This window comes from Lactuca sativa, chromosome 5 (assembly GCF_002870075.4).
Source record: "Lactuca sativa cultivar Salinas chromosome 5, Lsat_Salinas_v11, whole genome shotgun sequence".
Lineage (NCBI taxonomy): Eukaryota > Viridiplantae > Streptophyta > Magnoliopsida > Asterales > Asteraceae > Lactuca > Lactuca sativa.
Window position 1 is genome coordinate 259,226,763 of NC_056627.2, and position 12,642 is coordinate 259,239,404.

The window sequence follows — 12,642 nt, forward strand, 5'->3', positions numbered from 1 at the left end:
CATATTATGTAATGAACGTGCATGGTTGTGTTAATAAGTTTCTGTATTATTGTATATTTATGTGGTCCCAATTGTGGTCCACTAAACTAATATGCGAATATAGTATGTCCATGCATATTAAAGATAAAGTGGGCCAAAAACTATGTTTTCATTACAACTTTTTTTGGTTCACATAGGGATGTCAAAAAGTCCCGTGGGACCCCGTTCTCGTGGGGGCCCCGTCCCGTTTGGGGAGATTTTTAAAAAAAATCGGGGGCGGGGACAGGGGTGGGGGCAAGGTTAACCCTCATTTCAATTTCGGGGGCGGGGGCAGGCCTGGGGGTAGGCAATCTCGTCCTGAAACCCCCATGGTGACCCCGTTAATAAATTACACATATATCTACATATATTAATTATGTAAATATAATAAACAATAACATGATTTTGATCTTCCAAAATTCATCAAAAAATATGTTTTTAAGTTGTTAGTATAATGTTTTTAAGATGCCATAATTTTTTATTTTTAACATGTAAAATTCTGCTATAAATTATTATTTGTTACCTAATAAATAACTTCTTTTAGCCTACATAACAACTTCTTTTAGCCAAAAAAGGAAGCTCAAAATCAATCGGGCCGGGGGAACGGAGGCGAGGGCGGGGATAATAAAGGGGATTCGGGGGCGGGGGCGGGGACGGGGGAACTAGGAAATTTCGGGGGCGGGGGCAGAGAATGCACTCCCCGTCCCATTTACCCCCGTTGACATCCCTAGGTTCACAGAACCACATTTATCGAAATTATTAAAAATCATCAATAAATTTCCATTGTTAACCAATTACAACTTGTACACGATTATGACAAAGAAAACAACCCAACTAACAAATAAACTAAATTTAAGCTTCCAAACATCGGACTGAAGCTTCTTATTTGACCTAAGCAAAGTTGCAATCATCATAGCCTCACTAGTTGTGCTCGTTGTATGAACTTCATCTACCCAACAAATAAACCCATTTCGGGGATCCTGAGATTAGATATTTGTGAGAAACAAATGATTTACGCATCAAATAGTTTTCAAATCTAAAGCAACAGTAAAAAAAATTAAAATCACTTTTTACCTTTTTGGGGCAAGCATAAAAGGCTCGACCTGGGTTGCTCCGAGTTGTTGACGTTCGTATTATAGAATCATACCCACAGGGGCATGCCACTGGTTTGAAGCTTCCTTCCATCTTCATACCTTCAATTTGTACCAAGAGAAAGCCAACCAAGAAATAACAAAGAGTAAATGGTAACGGATCTATGTGAGTGGTATATATTGGTGAGTACAATGTCAAATGACAAAAATACCCCCAACTATCTCATTAACTGAGGCGACAATTCTAGGGTTACTGTTATAAACATAGTTTATTTTAATGTTAAACTAATATATTGCTTAGTCAACGATTACATATTGATTACAAAATGCCTGCTAACACAGGACTTCATCTTCCACTTCAAACGATTACACCAAAAAGACACTAATCTACATAAACCCTAATAGACAATATTGCAGATTAACACAAAAAACACAGACAAAGGGCGAGTCAATAAACAACATCAGAAGCATGATTACATTAGATTGTGCATTTTGTCCACCAGAAAACCAAGCGTCACCACCACCAGTCCCACCAGCACAACTGTCATAGCTTGCATCTTCTTATCCTGACGGTCTAATCGGCGATGCACGACAAGCATTTCGACCCTTGATATCACAGAATCGCGCCCCATTTCCTCCTTAATGCGATCCATCTCCACCTGTGTTTCTGCCATTCTCTCCCCACAATCACAAAAAATTGTGTGTATGTCACTGAAGTTCATCCAGTCTCGAGAATTTAACGAGATCGAATCTGGTGACGGTGGTGGGGTAGCCATCTCGTGATTCTCGTGAAAGGAATTGTCTCCTTCTTGTCGGTAATTGTTTGGCCGAAAATGGGTATAATGTATTAGGGTTTGCTTTATTAAACCCTCCCTTGGGACCACAATGACCCTTAGGGACCAAGCAACCGATTCGACTCAACTCGGTGATGTGTAGGGCGAGTCGGCTCCGAATGAACTCATTACATGACTTGGAGTGTGACTAGGCTAAGAAACCTGTAATAACATGTCATTGGACTACTTTAGCCGGTAAAACTACATTTTGTTCCCCTTAAATGCCAAAAAAAAACAAAAAAAACAAGAAAAACAAAACAAAACAAAACAAAAGGGACCATTTAAACCAAATCATGAAACTTCATAGGGCTACAGTGACATTTACCCTATAAAAAAATACCAAAACATGAAATAACAAAGCAATTTGTAGCAAAAATATTACATAACAAACTATGATGAAATTATAAAAACACAAAACTATATTATTCGAATTGCTAATAAATTATAGTAGTATAACAATAGGATAGCTTTTCAATTTGTTTGTTTACGAGTTTCATTATTTTGTTTTTATATTTATGTTGGGGTTCATATAAGTTGTTTGTTTTCAATTTGTTGAAAACCATAAAACATATCAGAAGGAAAAAAAAAAAACGATGACAAAATTTTGTTGATTAACAATTTGTTTAAAAATTGTTTAGCCATTTTGTTTAAAAATATCAATTGAAAAATTATTTTTATTTGTAAAAGTTTTACAAATGATCCTTTAAGGACAGGCAGACAGCGTTGGGTTTTATCGTCATAACTAGGAATGTCAACGGGAACAAACGGGAGTGAAAATAGCTGCCCCCACCCCCGCTTCCGAAGGCGAAATCAGTTGTTGCCCCCGCCCCCGGTTACCTCCATCGCCCCTGATCCCGCCCCCGTTCCACCGGTTTATAGGCTTAATTTTTTTGCTAAAAAACTGTTTTGTTTTAGGTTTAAAAAAAACTATTTTTAATAACTTTAAAAGCTTAAAACCTAATATTTTAGAAACAAAAAAATTAAAAATCCAACATTACAAAACGACAATTCCAACAATCTTACAAATATAAAGTACGACAAATCCAACATTACAAATATAAAATACTTACATGTCCAAAAATATATGATCAATTTGCTACATCTTTAACATCCATTAAATGGAAGGGGACTGATTCTTCCACTGAATCCATTGATTATTCCACAGAAAAATAATATAATTGACCTTTATACCCTTGGTTTTAATTTGTAAACATTTAAGGCAATCCAGCTTCAACATTAGCTTGCACCATAAACAAACAAATACTAGATTTGTAACGAGAAAGAACAACTGAAGAACAAGTCATAAAAGGTTTCCCGTCACTTGATTACACAATTACACAAAATGCACAAATCTGAGGGAAAAAATTTCCCCCTTTTGACTAACTTCAAGCAACTTTGTATCCTGTGTTTGAAGGCTCTCTACAGAAAACAATTATTTTTTTAAGGAACACATTTGAATAACTAAAACTATACCTGATCATCAGTACTCTCCAATCTGATTATAATGCTTCTTAAGGATCCTACATCAGTACTCTCCAATCTGATTATAATGCTTCTTAAGGGTCCTACTGATTCGTCCAAAAACGAATAGAAAAAAAAAAACAATTGTTTTCTTGTATCCTTTTGTTAAATTCACTAGAACAAAAGGCCTTTGAAGAATATAACCACAAACTAGAGAAAAACAAAACATACACAAATACATAGCGGGAGAATGCACATGAATAAAAAAACACATGAAGAAACTATATACCCAAAAAACATACATAAATTACCCAACTAAAAAATAGAAGAAGAAATTCCGCACCACAAAAAAATAACGTTACAGTGGATTTGAGTTGATTTTCAAATTATCGATGCAGATTAATCGATTCAAACCCTGGTTTAATTGATTGAAAAGATATGAAGTATATATAATTTAGTGTATCCCTTTTTTATAGAAATCAGTTTGAAGAGGATTTTGTTTTGCTAGAGTGAAATTGCATGATGCTTTGTGATTGTAATAATCTATTTAATTAATGGCAAAATTTAAAGAAGTGAAGAGGGAAGAAGAAAGAACGAAGAAGAAGGAGTAGGGTGTGTTATTTGGAAACAAGTTCAAAGGATTTCTCTTTCTAAATTAAAATAATGGGCATTTTTGTCAATATTTTAATTTTGTTTGTGGATGGATAAAAAGTCTCAGTGGCAAAATCAGCTCCCTAAATGGAAATGGGAAAGTGAAACCTACACTAAACCTAAAATTAGAAAATATATTTTGTATATTTATTTTATATTAAATATATATTTTTTACATCAATGTACAATCGGGACCCCCACAGGAGTGCAGGATGGAAATACCGACTCCCGACCCCGGTCCTGAAAATAAATAGGGTTTAATTCTAACTTCTGCCCCAGCTCCTGTTCACGGTTTTTTTAAAAATTTAGTCACATACGATATCGGGGTCCCAAGGAGGTTTTTGAATCTCTAGTCATAACCTATTAGCGGTATCGATGACATATCAATTTTGAGAAAAGGCAAGGTACCGACATTTTGAAGATTCATATGTTAGTTAACACGTTAGCTTTCTCTCTCTATCCTTTCCTTTATTTCTCTTTCTTACACAGACTCACACTCGCACATATATATACACACCTTTAAAAATTGTAATGTTTTCAAATTTTTATTTATTTATTTATTTATTTTTATCTTTTTACAATTATAAATACTCCCCTCTATGTTTTTCAAAAACCACGCATTTCTTCATTTTCATTCAATCTTTATTCAGTTTCATTCATTTTCTCTCTAATTCAATTCCAATTTTATCCAATTATATTCTAAATGGATTATCTTGGCAAATCCAAACAAGGTTGTTTTAGCCAAAGACATAACTGACGAAATGAAACAACTTCACAATATATTTTTCATTTTGTGTTAGAAACCTAAATCTAAACTGCCCTGTAACATACACGTTTTGAAATTGTGTTTTATAATGAATAATATTGTGAAATACTATGTGTGTCACACCCCCGAACCAGACGGCGGAAACGTCCGAGGGCTCGCGTGACTTTAATTGAATATCATCACAATGAATATACATGAATTATAACATAAACGTCACCATGCATCAATATATTACAACTGCATTGTTCACATCAAGTACATTGTTTAAGCATTACACATTCATAACATAAATAGTTTGAGTGTTTTTAACAACATAACGTCTAACATTACTTCATAATACTCTTCCGCTTACCTCTGAGAACACAAGTTATTTTGGAAAAACGTCAACATATGAAATGTTGGTGAGTTCATAAGCAATGTTGTGATAAAATGATTTGTGTAGTTTGTAAAACCCAGAAAATCCGATATTTTTTGAAAAAACTTTTGTTTATCAAAGTGTGAAGATCCATAAGTTGATGCATGAATAATTTTAAAAACATATATATATATATATATATATATATATATATATATATATATATATATATATATATATATATATATGAAGGGCATTTTGTATTATAGTTATAAAATTTCGAACGAGTAGTATTAAATTCCCCGGAAAACCCGACGTTTTCCGATGTTGAAATGTATTCGTGATTACTGATTTTTGTATTGTCTTAACAAATGAATATTGATTAATCCACATTGTATATCGTCCTAGTTTTGTCTACTTTGATTTCTCGTAAGACTTAGCGTACGAAGAGAAGGGGAGCATTATGTCCCACCACTATCGTAAGTACCTTAGGCTGTCGCGGATGCGAAAGACACGATGGTCCAACTCGCACTCGATTACTATGACCTTACTAGCTTTTCTAACGAGACACTTTGGCCCGCTAGCACATAAAAGCTATTGAAAGTCATTTTATAAAATATTGGGTCATTGAAGGCCCAATAACATATAAGCGTTATCCCCTTGGGCCCAAAGATCATGTTTGTGGGCTTGCAAGGCCCAACAAACATGATTTGAAACTCATAAACCCAAAGTTTGTAGGTTTATTCATTTTAGTCGTCAAATAACTATTGGAGAGTTTTGATTTAACGATTGTTGTTTTGTATTGATTCGAGATCGAATCAATTCGTTTATAACGATATTTGGTATTGAAGTTGTATTCGTTTTCCGTTTTGTTACTAATCGGGTATCTTGTATTTTGTCTTAATGAATTAATTTGTTTAAAAGTATGACTTTGACCTTTTCACTACCTTTCTTTTATAAAAATAACACTTTTAGTCCTTTATATAAAAGAATTTCATTTTTAGTCCTTAAAACATTTTCTTGACACTTTTGTATCATAAACTTGTTGAAAAGAGATTTTTAACCCAAAATATATTTTGTAAACAACTTTAGCCTTTCCAGAATGGAGTTTCTCGGTTAGAACCCCAAATTTTGCAACTTTTACAGTTTCGGCCCAAAATGTAAAAAGTTTACATTTTTTTTATCATTTTTGGAATTGAAAAGCATTTTTGACCTTTGAAATATATTTATTTCACTCCTTATCCCCTGTTTTTCAGAATGTTACAATTCAGCCCCTTAAAACTTCAAATTTCGCAATTTTGGGCTTATTGGGCCGAAAAGCCCAAATTTAGCCCATTAAGCTAAATTTTTGCATTTTAAGTCCTTTGAAAATTCCAATATTCAGAAAAATGATTATAGAAACTGTTTTGACTCCTTTGACCCTCAAGAAACCGTGACTTGACAGTTTTTACCCAAGTTTTGTAATTTTTGACAATTTAAGCCCTAAAATGGGTTTTATGTTAGAATATGACCCTCATAACCTTATAAGCTATTTTTCTTGGCTTGTTTAGTGTAAAATAACTTAGATTATGTTTGTTTCATTTCTCAAGTCATAGATCTCGAATTAACACCCCTTTTTGTTACATATTTATCACAAAAACACATAAAATCACACACATACATGCATAAAATCACACATAGCATACACATACACATAGATCTACACATTTTCTTGTATTCTCCCCCATAAAACATATGAAAACCGAAAAAGAGGGGTATGAAGCTCACCTTGAGTTGTAGTTTCGGTTTATGAAGGAAAAGATGAAGAAATTTCGATCCTAGCAAGTCTTCTTGGAGGATCTCGAACTTAGATGCTTCTAAGGTGCAAGATAACAATATTGAATGGATTTAGAAGAGATGTTTGGATGAAATGAAGTAGCTAGATCATGGATTTAACATCAACTTACCTTAGATGATGTGTTTGTAGGAAAAATCTCCTTGAAAGCTTCCTAGATCTCGAAAATTTGGAGAGGAGTGGAGAGTGTTTCTTTGAGAGAGTTTGAGTGAAGTGTGTGTGTGTGTGTGTTTAGGTTCGGCCGAGAGGAAGAAAGAGAGAAGAAGAGAGATGAGTGAAAGGATGGTTGCATGGAAATATGAGAGTTGCATGGAAAACCTTTATGTAAAAATGAGGTGGCACACACACAAAGTCAACTCTTCCTCTTTGTAGGCTTTGGCCGAGAATGGAGAGGGAAAAGAGAAGATTTTGGGCTTTTTGCCCTTAAGCCCATATTATAGTTAAGTTAGATGATGCTTGACCCAAATAAATCAAAGTGTAATTTTTATGACCAAATATGGCTAAATTAATTTGGTTGTGACCCATTAAGGCCCAAAATATTATGTTTCATGTATATGGGTCCATTTAGGGCCCATTAGAGAGTTCTAGATTCAAGATGGATAATTTGGAAGTTTATTAGTCCATTAGGCCCAATAAGGAAATCCTAGTCCAAAATGAACTCAAATTGGGATTTCATAGGTTTCCAATTCTTTGTTGACCATTTGTAGGGCTAGAATGAAGTATTTGATGAAGTTTTGTTGTTATAGAATGAGCATCATGCATGCTTTCATGTTATTGATTCATAGTTGTTATAAATGTTGTAGTTACAAGGCACCAAAATTTCTAGTTGTGACAATGTGATTTTGAATTTTGAGTTCTAATTGATGGTTTTTACTAGAAATGAAGTAAAACTATGCTTAGAATCATTCAGAAAGTAATAGAAGTCTTATGAGATCCCAATCAAATGTCAAATGGTAAAATTTAACGAAAATATAAATTTTGGAATAAGTAAAATTTTATTATTGAAAATTGTAGATAATCTCGTTAGAAACTTGTAGGCGAAAACCTCGTCGGAATCCGAGTTATAACGAAGAAGTTATGACCAATCGAAGATCCGCGACAAAACCGGCACGACGCCGAATGACGTAAAAAGTGAGTTTTTGATAAACTACTTTTTAGCCTTAGTGATCTAAATGAAAGTCGTAGTATTCGTTAAACCAAGAAGTTCGATAAAAAAAAGGCCAAAATCTGACTTTGTATGAGGAAGTTATGATTTTTCTAAATTTCGGAATAGCAGTAGACAGCTAAAAACTCGAATTTTAGATCGAACGATATTTAGCCGACACAACCTAAACGAGAATCGAAGGTCTCGTCATTTGTAGTACAACGGTAAAAAGTCTGACGAAAACGGATGTCGGATGAAGAAGTCATGAATTTTTAACGGATTGTCCTATCCCGGTCTGTTAAAAATAATAATATTAAAATTAAACTCAAAATTAGCCGACTAAGTCTAAACGAAAGTTGTAGAGCATAATTTTAGCTACGCGTGCATATAAATAACGTCAAAAACGGAACTCGTATGCGAACGTTATGGATTTTAGAAGATTTGGGCTCAATTTCCGAGAAATTCGCATGGATAAGCCTTATCCGGAACCAGCCACGTCACCTCGCATGAACAGTAGCCGCGTGTCGCCTTCTGATTGGACCGAACTTCAGTCTGGTAAACTTCCGACGCGCCTTTTGGCGTCCTAGGTGACGTCTAAGACGCCTCCTAATACGTCTCGCATCTGGCTGCCACCTCCTCGCATCCGAGCTAGTTGCCGCGCCACGTGCTTCGCTCCTCCTGTTGCCTCGTGTCCTCGATGCTAACTCCCTTCTCTCGGCCGACTTCGGACCTCGCTTATAAATAGGAGGCTTGTGAGATTTGCCGAGTAATTTTGAGAAATTGCCACTTTTTCACCCCAAATTTAATATTTTTAGTATTTTGACTTCCCCCGAAGCCCCGGTATCATTTTTAAAGCCCGAAATATGTCCCGAAGTGCCCGGAGAGCCAGAAAAATTTATCTTTTCTGTTTTGAAGCTCTACCTTTGTAGAGCCCGGATTTTAATAAAGCTCTCGGTTTTCAACATAAAAAGTCATATTTAAAGTCGAAGTGCTGCCCAAATTACTATTTTGACCCCCGGTTAATTCAAGGTGAGTTCAATATATATGAACAATTGTATGTTATGTGTTATATGTGCTATGTGCTTTTCAGTATTATTATTCCGGGTTATTTTCCCGTGTTATTTTATTCGTTATTTTTATAGCAAAAGTAATATCTTTGACCATATTATTCTATGCACTTCCTGTAATTTTGTGAAATGCAAAACCTAGAATCTAAAAAATCTAGCAATGAACGCGCTCATGTCCATGACAAACAAGCGATGAACATGAACCCATCGTTGAGACCACACATGCTTATATAATATGGAAAAAGTCAAAGAAATGGACCAAAAAAACAAAAGGTGAAGTTGGCTAAGGCGTATATCGACATTTCTGAAGATACGAAGAGGTGGCTTTTACTAAAGTTCAACTAGAAGGTTCGGATCGTACAATGCACCAAATGAACTCCAAATGGAAGGATCTCCAAAAAAATGTAACGATGTTAACTAAATCTTCAACCAAAAATTGAACAGTGTGGCTAGCGGGAGATCCACGGTTGATGTTTTAAAATCGAGACAAATCGAGCATCGAAGGCTTTATAAAATAAAAGTGTTTTCACATGAAGCAGCTTGGGATATTTTGAAACGTCGCGACATATGGTTATGTGTTAGAAAAGTCGGTGAAGACTCCCCGCCTCCATCCAAAAGAACAAAACATCTTCATCCAACGCCTACACCACCTCTTCAGATCCATAATTCTCACTCGGATTCAGCCAAGACCTAGAAGTGGTTCATTTTGTTGACTTACCACCTCGAAGACAACAGAAAGGAAAAAAAATTGGCATCAATATCCTCACAATCATCAAAAATAATTGTTCTCGTCAACAAAATCATGGACATCCCTACTATAAGCTAAGTGGAGACGGAATAGGAAAAATATCAAGATGAAAAATTGTGCATAATGCAAGAAACCGAGCAAGGGAAAGTTCCAATATTGGAGCGTGAGATAGAGGCGCAAGATATGAATTTTTCTAAATCTACATGACCATTTGACTGGAGGTTGGTTGTGATTGATGTTTGAGAAGAAACGTCAGATTGTTAAAAAATATGGTTGAGATTTTTAAAATTGTATTTTAAGATTTTAATTATCGTAATTTTAATTGTCATTTTATCTTTTTACTTTTTATTTTTAATATTTATAGTTTAAAATTAATAAAAATTTAATTTAAAAAAAAAATTGAGTGGGTTGAAAGGATACAAAAATATGAAAAAAATGTGTTTTTGTTTGTGGTAGGACGAAGAATAAAAATTAAAAAACAAAAAGACATAAAAACTAATATAGCATGATGAGGGGAAATGAATTATAAATAACAAAAAAATGGACTCTTTCTACCCTAACATCCTATCCAAATTTGTAGTAAAAAACAAGGAAAAAATAAAGAGTTGAATTAGAACTAGAGGTTAAAAGGGGACATCAACTATTCATCTGTGAATTGAATAGTGTTATGTCACCATTTCAATAAAGATAGGATGATTCGTTTCCTGTTTTCATGTAACTTTGCTTATTATAATACATTTATTATGAGAAAATACAAAGATTACATTGAAATAGTATCAAACGAATAAACAAAAAAAAATGTCTTAGAAAACAGATAACGTTTTTAGATGGATGAATTTATGATATGTCATTATGTTGGTACTAAGTCTTTTTTAACTGTATTTTTAACGGTAATTAACAAATGCTTTCTTGTATTCGAAAAAATACAAACCCATTTACCGGGTCTTAACAACAATACGAGAGTTTCTTGTAGACACACCTGAGTAGGCCCGATAAAAGATGATACAACTTGCCAACCCAACCAAATATTCACAAGTTAGGTTAAAATTTGCTACCTATTTAATTAAATACAAATATTAGATTTTTATTTTTGAACAGCAAATCCAGTCTGCTCTTAAACTATATCAGATACACCAGATCAAACAACTTTTTTGTAATAACAATTATTAATATTTATATTCTTTTAGATTTCAATTCTTTAAAACCATTTTAACATTTTGTGAACTATTTATATTCTTTTAGATTTCAATTCTTTAAAACCATTTTAACATTTTGTGAACTAATCGCAACTTGAATAAAATAACTAACTATTACTAAATAGAACTTAATAGAAGACTAAATACACCAAAGGTGTGGTATATGAAATTGTTATTAGATTATTATAAATTCTATAGATCTACACATCTCAAGGATGCCTCTAAATCTTTTAAAAAGCTCATTAACAATAAAATTTGATTTTTCATTTTTATAATATGTTAAAAGATTATAAAAAAGAGCATTGGTTTACAAATAAGATTATTTATTATAAAAAAATGCAATAGTAAGTTTAGATATAAAAAAGGAAAAAGAATTTTTATAAAAATACACAAATTAAAAAGGGAAAACACTAACGAAAAAATATTCCTTTTATGTTGGGCTTGAAACCAAAAACAAACTATATAATTGCCTTGAGTTTTTTTAAAAATTAAAATTAAATATTAAAAAAAAAAAAAAAAAAAAAATTCTTGCACCCCACCAGCTCCCCCAAGGACTATTCCTCTAATTTACTCTCAATATTAATTATTTGGATTTGTAACTTATTAAGTGGATGTAATCCTTATACCAACAATCTAGCGCTCTAGCTATATATCATATTATCTAACTAGTTTATAAAACATGAGAACCACGCTTGTAAAATTAATTAAACTTTCATATTGAAAAATCAAAATTATTAATCAATATTTTAAATAATTATTACTTAAGAGATATTTTTTAGTTACATAAAATTATAATCGTTGATTTAAATAAATACGTGAAGTTATATCACCTTATAATTTGTATTAATTTTAATTTATTTTTTAATCTAATGTTATTAATTTAATATAATTAGATTGAGAAAATTTGAAATTTAAAATAGAGAATCAATTATTAATTTAATTTAATTAAAGTAAAAAATTTGAAATTTGAAATGCATAATTAATATGTTGACAAGTGGCATGATAATTGACAATTAATATTAATGAGAAGTTGTAATACTATGACATTTATCAATAGAAGAATAAAACTATTATTTTATTAGAAAAGAGAGAAGAGAGAAGAGATTTCCATTTCATATGATGCTTTTGCTAACCAATGATAGTTATTACAAGAATGGTCATTTTAAAGAAACATATATTCATTAAAATTAGAATGTAATTATATAAAAATTGTTCATGACAATCTTTATTTTTCAACATAATATTCAAAGGAGGGGAATGTTAGATATTTAGTTACTCTTAGTGTGCTAGTTTAACCAAGACTGAAGTGACAAACGAACCCCTTGGATGTTGGAAAGGCCAAAGCACCCTATTACTATCACATGTAACTTTTTCACATACCTATCTATCCTTCTGTGATGTGAATGGTTCCACCATCAACCTCATCAAAAAGTTATCGAAAGAAATGCTTTTGTATGAACAATGAACAAAAAAAACAA